We start from the raw sequence: 17,500 nt of genomic DNA, 5'->3' as shown, positions 1-17,500 counted from the left end.
TTTTACGTCATGTTATAAAATCTTCCCAGGGTGAAAATGGTCCCAGTTCAATAACGTCTCTTTATGTGGCTGTTTCTTTCGCACACACTCCCTCAACCTCAAACTGTTCTGCTCATCTTTTAAGCCTAGAGACAATTGAGACATGGATTGTGTTTGTGTGCCATTCAGAGGGTGAATGGGCAAGATAAAATATTTAAGTGCCTTTGAAACGGGTATGGTAGTAGGTGCCAGGCGCACCGGTTTAAGTGTGTCAAGAACTGCAACGCTGCTGGGTTTTTCACACTCAAAAGTTTATCAAGAATGGTCCACCACCCAAAAGGACATCCAGCCAACTTGACACAACTGTGGGAAGCATCGGAGTCAACATGGGCCAGCATTCCTTTGGAATGCTTTTGACACCTTGGAGAGTCCATGACCCGACGAGTTGAAAACTGTTCTAGTACCACTAGTATCGCTGTCTTGGTTTCACATTTTGATGCTTACTGTCTTCTAATTATCTAAATTCTACAGATACAAGGTTAGCCCAGCTAGTAGCAGAAACAGAGCATATGAACCAGAGTTACACTGTTAGCACTGAGGCGGTGTGCCCTAGTAGGAAGTCCACTGTGTGCAGCTCACCCTGCACTATCAGCTCCAATATAAATAACATGAGCAAGTCTACTTCTGATACGCTTCCCAGTAAAGCATTAAAAACAATCAAACAACCCAGAAATGTGCTAAAAACAGCCCATATTAACAAGGTACATTTAGTCAATAACTTGCTTGTGACAGATGACATTCAAATTCAGATTGTCTCTGAATCTCACTTAGATAATACCTTTGATGATACAGTGGTAGCAATACATGGTTATAGCATCTACCAAAATGACAGAAATGCCAGTGGGGGCGGTGTTGCGGTCTATATTCAGAACCACATTCCTGTAAAGCTTAGAGAGGATCTCATGTTAAATACTGTTGAAGTAATATGGCTACAGGTTCATCTGCCTCACCTAAAGCCCATTCTGGTGGGAAGCTGCTATAGCCAACCAAGTGCTAACAGTCAGTATCTGGATAACATGTGTGAAATGCTTGATAATGTATGTGATATCAATAGAGAGGTATATTTTCTTGGTGACCTAAATATTGACTGGCTTTCATCAAGCTACTCACTCAAGAAAAAGCTTCAAACTGTAACCAGTGCCTGCAACCTGGTTCAGGTTATCAGTCAACCTTCCTGGGTAGTTACAAACAGCACAGGAATGAAATCATCAACATGTATTGATCACATCTTTACTAATACTGCAGAAACTTGCTTTTAAGCAGTATCCAAATTCATCAGCTGTAGTGATCACAATATAGTAGCCATATCTAGGAAAACCAAAGTTCCAAAGGCTGGGCCTAATATAGTGTATAAGAGGTCATACAATAAGTTTTGTAGTGATTCCAATGTTGTTGTAAAGAATATATGTTGGTCCATGGTGTGTAATGAGGAGCAAACAGACACTGCACTTGACACATTTATGAAATTGCTTATTCCAGTTACTAATAAGCATGCACCCATTAAGAAAATGACTGTAAAAACTGTCAAATCCCCGTGGAATGATGAGGAATTGAAAAATTGTGTGGTTGAGAGGGATGAGGCAAAAGGAATGGCAAATAAGTCTGGCTGCACAACCGATTGGCAAATGTATTGCAAATTGAGAAATCATGTGACTAAACTGAATTAAAAGATGAAGAAACAACACTATGAAACAAAGATAAATGACATAAAGAATGATAGTTAAAAGCGTTGGAGCACCTTAAATGACATTTTGTGAAAAAAAGGCAAACTCAGCCCCATCATTCATTGAATCAGATGGCTCATTCATCACAAAACCAACTGATAATGCCAACTACTTTAATAATTTTTTCATTGGCAAGATTAGCAAATTTAGGCATGACATGCCAGCAACAATTGCTGACACTACACATCCAAGTATATCTGACCAAATGATGAAAGTCAAGCATTGTAATTTTGAATTCTGTAAAGTGAGTGTGGAAGAGGTGAAAAAAGTATTGTTGTCTATTAACAATGACAAGCCACCGGGGTCTGACAACTTGGATGGAAAATTACTGAGGATAATAGCGGACGATATTGCCACTCCTATTTGCCATTTTTTCAATTTAAGCCTACTAGAATGTGTGTGCCCCCAGGCTTGGAGGGAAGCAAAAGTCATTCCGCTACCTAAGAATAGTAAAGCCCCCTTTACTGGCTCAAATAGCCGACCAATTAGCCTGTTACCAACCCTTAGTAAACTATTGTAAAAAATAGTTTTGACCAGATACAATGCTATTTTACTGTAAACAAATTGACAACAAACTTTCAGCATGCTTATAGAGAAGGACATTCAACACGCACAGCACTTAAACAAATGACTGATGATTGGCTGAGAGAAATTGTGGGGCTGTTTTGTTAGACTTCAGTGCGGCTTTTGACATTATCGATCATAGTCTGCTGCTGGAAAAACGTATGTGTTATGGCTTTACACCCCCTGCTATAATGTGGATAAAGAGTTACCTGTCTAACAGAACACAGAGGGTGTTCTATAATGGAAGCCTCTCCAACATAATCCAGGTAAAATCAGGAATTCCCCAGGGCAGCTGTCTAGGCCCCTTGCTTTTTTCAATCTTTAGTAATGACAAGCCACTGTGTGTCTATGTATGCGGATGACTCAACACTATACACGTCAACTACTACAGCAACTGAAATAACTGCAACACTTAACAAAGAGTTGCAGTTCGTTTCGGAATGGGTGGCAAGGAATACGTTTTTATTCTTATTCATTTGTTTATCTCTTTTTAGGGGGTGTAGATCAGCGTTAATTTTGCAGATAGATTGTAACTTCCATCAATGTAATTGTCTGCATCACTTCCAATCCCCCATATGTTTCTTTTCTCTCTCGCAAATATATATATATATACATACACATACATACACATAAATACATATACATACACATATAGATATCCTTTAAAAATATATATATTTCCCTTTATTACTTTCCAACCCCACCACCCCTGGCAAGGAATAAGTTAGTCCTAAATATTTCCAAAACTTAAAGCATTGTATTTGGGTCAAATCATTCACCAAACCCTAAACCTCAACTACATCTCGTAATGAATAATGTGGAAATTGCGCAAGTTGAGGTGACTAAACTGCTTGGAGTAACCCTGGATTATAGACTGTCATGGTCAAAGCATATCGATACAACAGTAGCTAAGATTGGGAGAAGTATGTCCATAATTAAGAGCTGCTCTGCCTTCTTAACAACACGATCAACAAGGCAGGTCCGACAGGCCCTAGTTTTGTCGCACCTAGACTACTGTTCAGTAGTGTGGTCATGTGCCACACAGAGGGACTTGGGAAAATTGCAGTTGGCTCTGAACAGGACAGAACGGCTGGCCCTTAAAAGTACACCGGGAGCTAACATTAATGACATGCATGTCAGTCTCTCCTGGCTCAGAGTGGAAGAGAGATTTACTTTATCACTGCTTGTTTTTGTAAGAGGTGTTGACAAGCTGAATGCACCGAGCTGTCTGTTTGGACACCCATGCATACCCCACAAGACATGCCACCAGAGGTCTCTTCACAGTCCCCAAGTCCAGAACAGACTATGGGAGGAGCACAGTACTACATAGAGCCATGACTACATGGAACTCTATTCCACATCAGGTAACTGATGCAAGCAGTAGAATCAGATTTAAAAAACAGGTAAAAATACACCTTATGGAACAACGGGGACTGTGAAGAGACACACACAAGGGTATAGACACATGCATACGCACACATTGGGATATTGTTGTATGGTGGTATTAAACATTTTGTATTGTAGGTAGGTAGTGGTGTAATAATGTCATATGATGTACTGTTTTATATTTTGTATTATATGTAATGTAAGTGCTTTAATATGTTTGGACCCCAGGAACCTGGTTCTCTATTTTAATGGAGCCAAAGTGCTGAACCTGATTCTCTGTTATAATGGTTGGACGTATGTATGGCTTTATTTTTGTTGGTCAGCATGGAGGGGGCTCAATCTGGTGTGGTGTGTGGTGGGGGGGTCAGCATCTCAATCTGGTGTGGTGTGGTGGGGGGGGTCAGCATCTCAATCTGGTGTGGTGTGGTGGGGGGTGGGGGTCAGCATCTCAATCTGGTGTGGTGTGGTGGGGGGTCAGCATCTCAATCTGGTGTGGTGTGGTGGGGGGGGTCAGCATCTCAATCTGGTGTGGTGTGTTGGGGGGATGTCAGCATCTCAATCTGGTGTGGTGTGGTGGGGGGTCAGCATCTCAATCTGGTGTGGTGTGGTGGGGGGGTCAGCATCTCAATCTGGTGTGGTGTGGTGGGGGGGTCAGCATCTCAATCTGGTGTGGTGTGCGCTACCATGGAAATCATAGTAGTGGTGTTGATAGTTGATTTGACTCTACCACGAATCAGCATTTCATTTATTTGCAGTGCTGCCATTTACTTTCCACTCAAGGATTGCTCCAGCTGTGATGAGTGTGATGAAAGGAGTCAGGCGCAGGAGGGTAATCACCGAATACAGAGTTTATTCCTTCGTTGACACACAAATGCGCTCAAATAGCGATCAACGAAACAGGCACAGGGGAAACCATCATCTCTGGCAAAGACACTGTACCGGATATCCAATAATACATAGGAACAGGGGAAAATCTACCCTGGCAACACAATGTACGAGTAGCTCCACCGAGCTATACTACTCTCACAAATAACAATCACCCAGAAGGACAAGGGGGCAGAGGGAACACTTATACACAGACTAATGAGGGGATTAGAACCAGGTGTGTGTGATTGACAAGACAAGATAAAGGTGATGATGATTGGGGCGGCAGTGGTTAGTAAGCTGGTGACGACGAACGCTGAAGCCTGCCCGAACAAGGAGGGGAGGCAGCCTCGGCCGAAGTTGTGACAGTACCCCCCTCCCCTTGACGCGCAGCTCCAGCAGCGCACCGACCCTGGCCTCGGGGACGGCCAGGAGGATGCGGAGCAGGGCGAGCCAGATGGCGATGGTGGAAATCCCGCAACAGGGAGGGATCAAGGATATCCCTCACCGGGACCCAGCACCGTTCCTCCGGACCGTACCCCTCCCACTCCACGAGGTACTGAAGGCCCCCCACCCGACGCCACGAATCCAGGATGGAGCGGACAGAGTACGCCAGGGCCCCCTCGATGTCCAGAGGAGGTGGAGGAACCTCCCGCACCTCAGACTCCTGGAGCGGACCAACCACCACAGGCCTGAGGAGAGACACATGAAACGAGGGGTTAATACGGTAATCGGGGGGAGTAACAACCTATACGTGACCTCGTTGATTCTCCTCAGGACTTTGAACGGCCCCACAAACTGCGGGCTCAGCTTCCGGCAGGGCAGGCGGAGGGGCAGATTCCGGGTCGAGAGCCAGACCCGATCCCCCGGTACGAAGACCGGGGCCTCACTGCGGTGACGGTCAGCGTTGGCCTTCTGATGATGCATGGCGCGCTGGAGGTGAATGTGGGAAGCCTCTCACGTCTCCTCCACGCGCCGAAACCAGTCATCCACCGCAGGAGCCTCGGTCTGGCTCTGGTGCCACGGTGCCAGAACCGGTTGGTAACCTAAAACACATTGGAATGGCGTTAGGTTAGTAGAGGAGTGGCGGAGAGAGTTCTGGGCATATTCTGCCCATGGCAAGAACACCGACCACTCCCCCGGCCGGTCCTGGCAGTAGGACCGCAGGAACCTACCCATATCCTGATTTACCCGTTCCACCTGCCCATTTGACTCGGGGTGTAACGCAGAGGTCAGGCTGACCCCCAGATGTTACATGAACGCCTTCCAAACCTTGGACGTGAACTGGGGACCTCGGTCGGACACTATATCCTCTGGCACCCCGTAGTACCAGAAGACGTGAGTAAACAGGGCCTCTGCAGTCTGCAGGACCGTGGGGAGACCGGGCAGAGGACGGAGGCGGCAGAACTTGGAGAAGCGGTCCACAACGACCAGGATGGTGGTGTTACCTTGGGAGAGGGGAAGATCAGTCAAAAAATCAACACTTAGGTGAGACCATGGTCGTTGTGGAACTGGTAAAGGTTGTAGCTTACCCGCTGGGAGGTGCCTAGGTGCCTTACTCTGGGCGCACACCGAGCAGGAGGAGACGTACACCCTCACGTCCTTAGCCAAGGTAGGCCACCAGTACTTTTCGATCAAGCAGCGCACTGTACGACCAATACCTGGCACGTACCGCAGCCCAGCTGGACACTGAGGTGGAGATGGATCTGTGCATAATGCCAGCTCTATATCCACGTCCATCGCCCATACTACCGGCGCCACAATGCAGGAGGCCGGGAGTATTGGGGTGTTGTCTCTGGGTCTCTCCTCTGGGTCATACAGCCGGGACAATGCGTCTGCCTTCACGTTCTTCGTACCCGGAATGTATGACAGTGTAAAATCAAACCGGGTGAAGAATAGGGCCCACCTGGCCTGGTGAGGATTCAGCCTCCTCGCTGTCCGGATATACTCCAGGTTACGGTCGTCCGTCCAGACGAGGAAAGGATGTTTCGCCCCTGGACAACAGCCAACAGCTCCCGATCACCAACATCGTAGTTCTGCTCCGCCGGGCTGAGCTTCTTAGAGAAGAAGTCACAGGGGCGGAGCTTGGGTGGCGTGCCGAAGCATTGAGACAGGACAGCGCCTATCCCCTACCTCGGGACGCATCCACCTCCACCTACGAACGGTAGTGATGGATCGGGATGGGCCAGTACCGGGGCTGAGGTGAACAGAACCCTCAGGTTACTGAAGGCCCAGTCAGCCTCAGCAGACCAGTGGAGCCGGAATGGCCCACCCTTCAACAGGGATGTAATGGGAGCTGCGACCTTGCCAAAGCCCCAGATAAACCTTTGATAGTAGTTGGCAAAGCCAAGGAATCGCTGCACCTCCTTAACCGTGGTTGGAGTCGGCCAATTACGCACGGCTGAAATGCGATCTCCCTCCATCTCCACACCTGAGGTGGTAATGCGGTATCCGAGGAAGGAGACGGACTGCTGGAAAAAACATACACTTCTCCGCTGAAGCCTGCCCGAACAAGGAGGGGAGGCAGCCTCGGCTGAAGTCGTGACACCAGCAGAGAGGCAACCACGGTACTGTTGGCTTTGGGTAATGTGAGAGACGTTGGGTAATGTTATACACTAGCTAGCTGATGAGCAATGTAATGAGCTAGCTAGTTGTGGAAACAAGCTAGGTGTGCTAGCTGGCTAGCTAGGGTATCATGTGATGCACGGAATTGTAGATAGCTAGTTCAATAAATGTTTTATTTTATTTATTTCACCTTTATTTAACCAGGTAAGCCAGGTGAGAACAAGTTCTCATTTACAACTGCGACCTGGCCATTTGTTTATCAAAATAACATCTTTGAACAATGTCAAAGTAACTATTGGAGATGTGAAACAGTTGTTTATACTTTGGCTAAACCTAGATTTTATATTCGTTTATTTAGCAAACAAGCTCAAACTGCACCTCTAAGAATAAGCCATCTTGACCAGCTGACAGCTAATTATGCTGAGTAGCTAGCTAATTCAAGGACGAGGAAGGATGTGAGAGAGAGAAATCCGCACGAATTCAGTCATCCACATTGAACTGGGAATATTTTCACACTTTTAGAAATTTTACAACATGACATCACAATCAGAACACATCAGAACGATTGGGAACTATTTCATGCTGGGAAGATTTTTGCATGACACACACACACACACACACACACACACACACACACACACACAAATCACAGAAGAGAGGGATCAGCAAAAATATTAAAAGAGCAGCAGAAGAGGAGAGATAGAGAGGGAGGGAGAGAGAGGGAGGGGAGGGAGGGAGAGGGAGAGGGAGAGGAGAGGGAGAGGGAGAGGGAGAGGGAGAGAGAGAGAGAGCGGGGAAGGAGAGAGCAATAGGAGGGGAGGGAGGAGGGAGGGAGGGAGGGAGGAGGGAGGGAGAGGGAGAGGGAGAGGGAGAGGGAGAGGAGAGGGAGCGGGAGAGGGAGAGGGAGAGAGAGCGGGGAAGGAGAGAGCAATAGGGAGGGGAGGGGGAGGAGGAAGGGAGGGAGGGAGGGAGGAGAGAGAGAGAGAGAGGGAGGAGGGAGGGAGAGAGAGGGTTGGGAGGGAGAGGAGAGCAATAGAGAGGGAGGGGGAGGAGAGAGAGAGAGGGAGGGGAGAGTGCTGAGCAATAGGGAGGGGGAGAGAGGAGAGAGAGGAGAGCGATAGGGAAGGGGGAGAGAGGAGAGAGAGATAGGGAGGGGAGAGAGGAGAGCGATAGGGAGGGGAGATAGGAGAGTGCTAGGGAGGGGGAGAGGAGAGAGCTAGGGAGAGGGGGGAGAGAGGAGAGAGATAGGGAAGGGGAGAGAGGAGAGAGATAGGGAAGGGGAGAGAGAGGAGAGCGATAGGGAGGAGAGAGAGGAGAGAGATAGGGAGGGAGGGTGGAGAGGAGAGCGTACTGGAGGGGGGAGAGAGGAGAAAGATAGGGAGGGGAGAGAGAGAGAGAGAGCGAGAGAGAGAGAGATAGAGAGAGAGAGAGAGAGAGAGAGAGAGAGAGGAGCGAGAGAGAGAAAGAGAGAGAGAGAGACAAAGAGAGAGAGAGACCCGCTAATTATCAAAATCCAGAAAAGAGCCGTTAAATTCTATAACCACTTAAAAGGAAGCGATTCCCAAACCTTCCATAACAAAGCCATCACCTACAGAGAAATGAACTTGGAGAAGAGTCCCATAAGTAAGCTTGTCCTGGGGCTCTGTTCACAAACACAAACAGACCCCACACAGCCCCAGGACAACAACAACAACAACAACAACAACAACACAACTAGACCCAACCAAATCATGAGAAAACAAAAAGAGAATTACTTGACACATTGGAAAGAACAAACAAAAAAACAGAGCAAACTAGAATGCTATTTGGCCCTAAACAGAGAGTACACAGTGGCAGAATACCTGACCACTGTGACTGACCCAAACTTAAGGAAAGCTTTGACTATGTACAGACTCAGTGAGCATAGCCTTGCTATTGAGAAAGGTCGCCGTAGGCAGACCTGGCTCTCAAGAGAAGACAGGCTATGTGCACACTGCCCACAAAATGAGGTGAAAACTGAGCTGCACTTCCTAACCTCCTGCCAAATGTATGACCATATTAGAGACACATATTTCCCTCAGATTACAGCGATCCACAAAGAATTCGAAAACAAACCCAATTTTGATAAACTCCCCTTATCTACTGGGTGAAAAACCACAGTGTGCCATCACAGCTGCAAGATTTGTGACCTGTTGCCACAAGAAAAGGGCAACCAGTGAAGAACAAACACCATTGTAAATACAACCCATATTTATGTTTATTTTTTTCCCATTTGTACTTTAACTATTTGCACATTGTTACAACACTGTATATATACATAATATGACATTTGAAATGTCTTTATTCTTTTGAAACTTCTGAGTGTAATGTTTACTGTTAATATTTATTGTTTATTTCACTTTTGTTTACTATCTACTTCACTTGCTTTGGCAATGTTAACACACGTTTCCCATGCCAATAAAGCCCTTAAATTGAAATTGAAATTGGAGAGAGAGAGAGAGAAGAAGAGAGAGAGAGAGAGAGAGAAAAAGAGAGAGAGAGAGAGAGAGAGAGAAAGAGAAAGAGAAAGAGAGAGAGAGACAGAGGGAGAGAGAGCAGATGTTTGAGGGGGGCTACCAGCTCCTGGAAGTGGTGAGCCCCCCCCAATGATTTTTTTCCTTCCCTGTCTTTTTTTCCATCTTTTCAAGTCAGGGTTTGTGTGTGTGTGTGTGTTTGTGTGTGTGTGTGTTTGTGTGTGTGTGTTTGAGCAATAGCAACTAAAGCAGAATTCCTGGCTGTTTTGCTTTGGAGAGTGGCGAGGCTCAATGTGTGCTCACAAGGGGGGAAGCCAAATGTTCCCTCAAGCCGTGGGGAGTGACGAATGGGAGAGAGGGAGAGGATAGAGAAAAATAGAGCAAGAGAGAGAGAGTGAGAAAGAGAGACAGAGAGAGACAGCGAGAGAGAGAGAGAGAGAGAGAGAGAGAGAGAGAGAGAAAGAAGAGAGAGAGAGAGAGAGAGAGAGAGAGATGAGAGAGAGCAGAGAGAGAGAGAGAGAGAGAGAGAGACAAAGAGAGAGAGAGAGAGAGAGAGAGAGCGAGAGAGAGAGAGAAGAGAGAGCAGCAGCTGCTGAAAAAATGAGCTCCTACAAATATTGAAATTTATATGGTTTTTAGAGTGAAGTACATCGGAAAAAAACAAAAGAAAACTGCAAGACTGAATAAGAGACAAAACAAGCAACAAACAAAGAAGAAAGGCTTTTGAAAAAGTAACTATTTTTCATTAAATTGTGCAGTTATCTTAGCTAGCTGAATTGTTTACCAGTTGCTAAGCAGTTGCTAGGGACTCTCCTGGAAGAAGCTAGCTAGCTAACAAAGAATATCTAGTTAACAGAAGAAAAGAAAGACAAAATAAGACAAAATAAGGACAGAAGACAAAGGACATCCAAGTAAAACAGTCCTCTAAAAGACACAAGAATAATACAAGAATAATACAAGAAACAACGCTTATATTGCAACATTGTGTACAGCGTTGCTATGGAAATTGTTTACCCACCAGGCATCCAGACGGAGAAAGCTAAGAAAAGTTTCAAAGGTTTGATGATGGGACAGAACCATGAATGCCTGTTTGCAGATCTTACCAGTTGCAAAACAAGAACAAATTTAATATTTAATACCAAACGAGGGCACATATGGAAAATAGTTATTTGCAACACTTTCCCTTTCTCAAAAAAGAGAGGCATCAGCCAAGGATGTCAGATCAGCATTTTTGAAGAAGCTGACCAGAGCAACACGTATCAAACAGTAAACTTATATAATAACGGAACTGTATTGATACAAGGCAATGATTCAAGCCTCCAGGCTTTTGAGAATGTGTTTGCTGCCCTAAAAGTAGAAGCTGAACTCATCTCAGAAGCTGAGGAAAAAGTAAAGGAGGGAGATGATGGAGGAAAGCCCCAACACCCCCAATGGTCTCTGTGACCCAGCAAGAAGCCCTCCGTGTCCCTCTACCTACCTCACCTGCAGCAGACAAAGCCAAGGACATGCCTACAACACCAAGAACACCTGCTTTGCAACGTTTCCACAACACCCTCTCTCTAGTTGAAGCAGAGGTCATAGAACTCAGAGAGAACAAGCTTCAAGAGGACGACACTGTCCAGAAACTAAAAGAAGAGATGAAACAGTTCAGGGAGGAGAGCAGAGCATCTATTGCTAAATTAGAAAGCAGAATGGACAAACTGAGTCAGACAAATGATGACCTCAGAGACCATCTGAGCACAACAAGAAAGGAGCTAGAGCAGAGAGAGAGGTACATTGACCCCCTCAACCAGCAGCTAGTCAATATGTCCTCTGCATCTAGAGAACATGTCCACCAGCCTGGTACAACACAGGCAGAACCTGAGACCAGCATGGCCTCCACCACACAGCCTGATGACACTGCACCCGCCTACCAGTCTGCTCCAGTCCAGATCAGCCAACCAGCCTCCCAGTCTGCTCCAGCTCAGGTCAGCCTACCAGCCTCCCAGTGTGCTCCAGCCCAGGTCAGCCAACCAGCCTCCCAGTCTGCTCCAGCCCAGGTCAGCCAACCAGCCTCCCAGTCTGCTCCAGCCCAGGTCAGCCAACCAGCCTCCCAGTCTGCTCCAGCCCAGGTCAGCCAACCAGCCTCCCAGTCTGCTCCAGCTCAGGTCAGCCAACCAGCCTCCCAGTCTGCTCCAGCCCAGGTCAGCCAACCAGCCTCCCAGTCTGCTCCAGCCCAGGTCAGCCAACCAGCCTCCCAGTCTGCTCCAGCCCAGTACAGCTAACCAGCCACCCAGTCTGCTCCAGCCCAGGTCAGCCAACCAGCCTCCCAGTTTGCTCCAGCCCAGGTCAGCCAACCAGCCTCCCAGTTTGCTCCAGCCCAGGTCAGCCTACCAGCCTCCCAGTTTGCTCCAGCCCAGGTCAGCCAACCAGCCTCCCAGTCTGCTCCAGCCCAGGTCAGCCAACCAGCCTCCCAGTTTGCTCCAGCCCAGGTCAGCCAACCAGCCTCCCAGTTTGCTCCAGCCCAGGTCAGCCAACCAGTCTCCCAGTCTGCTCCACCCAGACAGTCACCCACAACTGCAATCCTTATTGATTCAAATGGGAAGTTCTTAGTCCAGGAAAGATGATTCCCTAGACACCAGGTGTATAAGTTCTGGTGTCCTACAACTGAGAGTGCAATGCAGCTACTCAGTCAGACCAGGGTTGACACCCCCGACAACATCATCATCCACACTGGCACAAACGACCTTCATGCCAAAGGTGAAAATGTATCTGGGGCAGTGAGAAGAGTAGCAGAACGGGCACAGGCTATGTTCCCAACAACCAATATAGTTGTGTCCACCCTCCTACCAAGAAAATACTTCCCAGGACAGTTGATCGACAAAATAAATCAACAGATCACTGTGGACTGTGCCTCACTGCTCAACGTCAGAACGGCTCACCACCCCACTCTGACATGTGAACACGTATACGATAATGTACATCTTGATCAGGACAGTGTCAGAACTTTTGCTAAGGACCTAAAGGATGCAACACTTGGCAGGGACCCACACACCCATCACCCCAGCAGCAGAGCCCCCCTGCCCCACCTTCTGAAACAACAGTACCCCCACCATCCCCAGGAGAGAAGAGCCAGACACGGCTTATTACAGCACAGCTCTACAAGACCGGGCCCAACACAGCACAGATTTACCAGACCAGACCCGCCTCAGGACAGCACGACCAGACGGGGCCCGCCTCAGGACAGCACGACCAGACCCGTCCCATCACAACACAGCTCTACCAGACCCGGCCCATCACAACACAGCTCTACTAGACCCGGCCCATCACAACACAGCTCTACCAGACCCAGCCCATACAACACAGTTCTACTGGACCCGGCCCATCACAACACAGCTCTACTAGACCCAGCCCATCACAGCACAGCACTGACCACTACTCCAGGGTCGGGCAGAACACTGTCCTTCAGAGAAGTACACCACATGATGCAGTCCACACCATGTATCATTCACATTGTGTGTGTGTGTGTATGTGTATATATATGTATGTATGTATGTATGTATGTATGTATGTATGTATGTATGTATGTATGTATGTATGTATGTATGTATGTATGTATGTACAGTGGGGAAAAAAAGTATTTAGTCAGCCACCAATTGTGCAAGTTCTCCCACTTAAAAAGATGAGAGAGGCCTGTAATTTTCATCATAGGTACACGTCAACTATGACAGACAAATTGAGAATATCTTTTCCAGAAAATCACATTGTAGGATTTTTATGAATTTATTTGCAAATTATGGTGGAAAATAAGTATTTGGTCACCTACAAACAAGCAAGATTTCTAGCTCTCACAGACCTGTAACTTCTTCTTTAAGAGGCTCCTCTGTCCTCCACTCGTGACCTGTATTAATGGCACCTGTTTGAACTTGTTATCAGTATAAAGACACCTGTCCACAACCTCAAACAGTCACACTCCAAACTCCACTATGGCCAAGACCAAAGAGCTGTCAAAGGACACCAGAAACAAAATTGTAGACCTGCACCAGGCTGGGAAGACTGAATCTGCAATAGGTAAGCAGCTTGGTTTGAAGAAATAAACTGTGGGAGCAATTATTAGGAAATGGAAGACATACAAGACCACTGATAATCTCCCTCGATCTGGGGCTCCACGCAAGATCTCACCCCCGTGGGGTCAAAATGATCACAAGAACGGTGAGCAAAAATCCCAGAACCACACAGGGGGACCTAGTGAATGACCTGCAGAGAGCTGGGACCAAAGTAACAAAGCCTACCATCAGTAACACACTACGCCGCCAGGGACTCAAATCCTGCAGTGCAAGACGTGTCCCCCTGCTTAAGCCAGTACATGTCCAGGCCCGTCTGAAGTTTGCTAGAGTGCATTTGGATGATCCAGAAGAGGATTGGGAGAATGTCATATGGTCAGATGAAACCAAAATATAACTTTTTGGTAAAAACTCAACTCGTCGTGTTTGGAGGACAAAGAATGCTGAGTTGAACACCATACCTACTGTGAAGCATGGGGGTGGAAACATCATGCTTTGGGGCTGTTTTTTCTGCAAAGGGACCAGGATAACTGATCTGTGTAAAGGAAAGAATGAATGGGGCCATGTATCGTGAGATTTTGAGTGAAAACCTCCTTCCATCAGCAAGGGCATTGAAGATGAAACGTGGCTGGTTCTTTCAGCATGACAATAATCCCAAACACACCGCCCGGGCAACGAAGGAGTGGCTTCGTAAGAATCATTTCAAGGTCCTGGAGTGGCCTAGCCAGTCTCCAGATCTCAACCCCATAGAAAATCTTTGGAGGGAGTTGAAAGTCTGTGTTGCCCAGCGACAGCCCCAAAAACATCACTTCTCTAGAGGAGATCTGCATGGAGGAATGGGCCAAAATACCAGCAACAGTGTGTGAAAACCTTGTGAAGACTTACAGAAAACGTTTGACCTGTGTCATTGCCAACAAAGGGTATATAACAAAGTATTGAGAAACTTTTGTTATTGACCAAATACTTATTTTCCACCATAATTTGCAAATAAATTCATAAAAATCCTGCAATGTGATTTTCTGGATTTTTTTTCTCATTTTGTCTGTCATAGTTGACGTGTACCTATGATGAAAATTACAGGCCTCTCTCATCTTTTTAAGTGGGAGAACTTGCACAATTGGTGGCTGACTAAATACTTTTTTCCCCCACTGTATGTATGTATGTATGTATGTATATGTATGTATATATATGTGTATATGTATATATATATGTATGTATATGTTTATGTATGTATGTGTGTATGTATGTATGTATGTATGTATGTATGTATGTATGTATGTATGTATGTATGTATGTATATGTATGTTTATGTGTATGTATGTATGTATGCATGTATGTGTGTATATATATATATATTACTATTATTATTATTATATATATATTTTTTCAATGTACTTTACTCAAACCAGTGAATATCACTTATTATAAATGAGATCATTAACTATCAGCTCTTGGAATATCCAGGGCCTGTACTCTTCACATTTTGGTTATAAAACAACAAATCCAGAATTGATTAAAAACATCAAGGGACAGGACATCATAATCCTACTGGAAACATGGTGTCGTGGAGACATTGATACTCAGTGTCCCTCAGGCTATAGAGAAAGTTTACTACCATCAATCAAACATAAAAATGTTAAACGGGGCCGAGACTCAGGTGGAATCATCATTTGGCATAAGCAGGACTTAGCACTGAATGAAATGAAAAAGGTACTAATCACATTTGGTTAAAACTTAACAAAGGTACAATCTATTGTGACAATGATGTATACATATGTGCAGCTTATGCTCCTCCTTCAGATTCATCATATTATGATGATCAGTTTTTTGACAATCTCCATACAGAAATCATTCAATTTCAGGCAGAGGGTAAAGTGCTTCTTTGTGGAGATTTCAATGCAAGAAGCAGGTTCTGAGCCTGACTACACTGATGCGGGAGGTAACCACCACATATTGGGACACCCTCCTTGTACAGTAGCCCAATTATAAATAATAGAAACAGTCCTGACCAAATACTGAACAAAAATGGGAAGGAGTTAGTGCATCTCTGTTCGAGCCTTAGGCCTGTACATGCTTAATGGTAGAATCAGAGGGGACTCTTTTAGGTCAGTTTACTGACTGCTCAGCTCTTGGGACAAGTGTAGTCGATTATGCCATCACTGACATTGACCCCTCCTCCATTAGTGCATTCACTGTCAGACCACAGACACCATTGTCAGATCACAGTCAGATCAACGTGTTTCTGAAGAAATTAACCGGCAATATTCATTCAAAAAACAGCCGAATAAACTCTACAACATGAACCAATCGTACAGATGGGCTCAAAACAGTGCAGAGAGATTCATTGAAACATTGAACTCAAATGAAATGATGAACTCTATACAGTTTTTCAATTACTCACAATACCAAAACAATAAAGAAGGTGTCAATTCAGCTACTCAAAACATAAATAACATTTTCCAAAAGCAGCATCGAAGCAAATTTGAGAAAACCAAAAGAAATGCAACATCAGAAACAAAAAACAAAATGTTTCTGAAAAATGGTTTGATAACGAATGTAAAACAATTAGAAAACACCTAAGACAAATTTCAAATGAAAAACATAAGCAACAAAACAACCCAGATCTACGCTATGAATACTTTGAAACTCTGAAACAGTATAAACATACACTAAAACGCAAAGAAATTGAATTATACCAACAAGACACTTGATGAAATTGAAAGTGCAATTGACCAAAATCAGTTCTGGGACATGTGGAACAATTTAAGCATGACAAAGCCACAAGAATTAGCCATACAAGATGAAGGAATTTGGAAAACTTATTTTGATAATCTATACAAAAACATCCCACAAAAAGAATTACAACAGAACCAATTAGAAATTCAAGAAAAATTGAACATCCTTGAATCGGTCATTAAAAACTACCAAAATCCATTAGATTACCCAATAACCCAACAAGAACTAAATGAAAAGCTAAAATCTATAAAATCAAAGAAGGCTTGTGGTCTAGATAACATCAGAAATGAAATGCTGAAAAACAGCACACCTGAGTTGCAAAATGCTGTGCTTAAGTTGTTCAACATAGTTTTTATCTTCTGGCTGGTTCCCTGATGTCTGGAACCAGGGCTCATCTCCCCTATCCACAAATGTGGAGACAAATCAGACCCCAATAATTACAGGGAATTTACGTAAACAGCAACTTGGGGAAAGGTTTTCTGTAGCATTTTGAATTCAAGAATTCAAACCTTTCTTCAAGAGAAAAATGTAATAAGTAAATGTCAAATTGGCTTTCTCTAACCATCGCACTACTGACCATATATACACCTTACACACACTAATTAATAAACACGTCCACCAAAAAAAAGAGGGCAAAATATTTGCTTGCTTTATCGACTTTAAAAAAGCATTTGATTCTATTTGGCATGAAGGACTATTCTACAAAATTCTCCAAAGTGGGGCTTGGTGGTAAGGTGTATGACTTAATAAAATGTATGTACACAGAAAACAAGTGTGCAATAAAAATCAAAAACCAAAAGAACAGAATTCTTTTTCACAACGTCGAGGTGTGAGACAAGGCTGCAGTTTGAGTCCAAATCTTTTCAACATTTATATCAATGAGTTGCGACATGTTAGACCATTCTCCAGCCCCAGGACTCACACTATCTGACACAGAGGTAAAATACCTGCTATATGCTGATGACTTGGTACTTCTATCACCAACCAAAGAAGGTCTTCAACAGAACCTTAACTTTCTAGAGCAATATTGCAATAATTGGGCCCTGGCAGTAAATTTCAAAAAAAAAAAAATCATGATTTTCCCAAA

This window comes from Coregonus clupeaformis, unplaced genomic scaffold (genome assembly GCF_020615455.1).
Source record: "Coregonus clupeaformis isolate EN_2021a unplaced genomic scaffold, ASM2061545v1 scaf0745, whole genome shotgun sequence".
NCBI lineage: Eukaryota > Metazoa > Chordata > Actinopteri > Salmoniformes > Salmonidae > Coregonus > Coregonus clupeaformis.
This window is presented reverse-complemented; position numbering follows the sequence as displayed.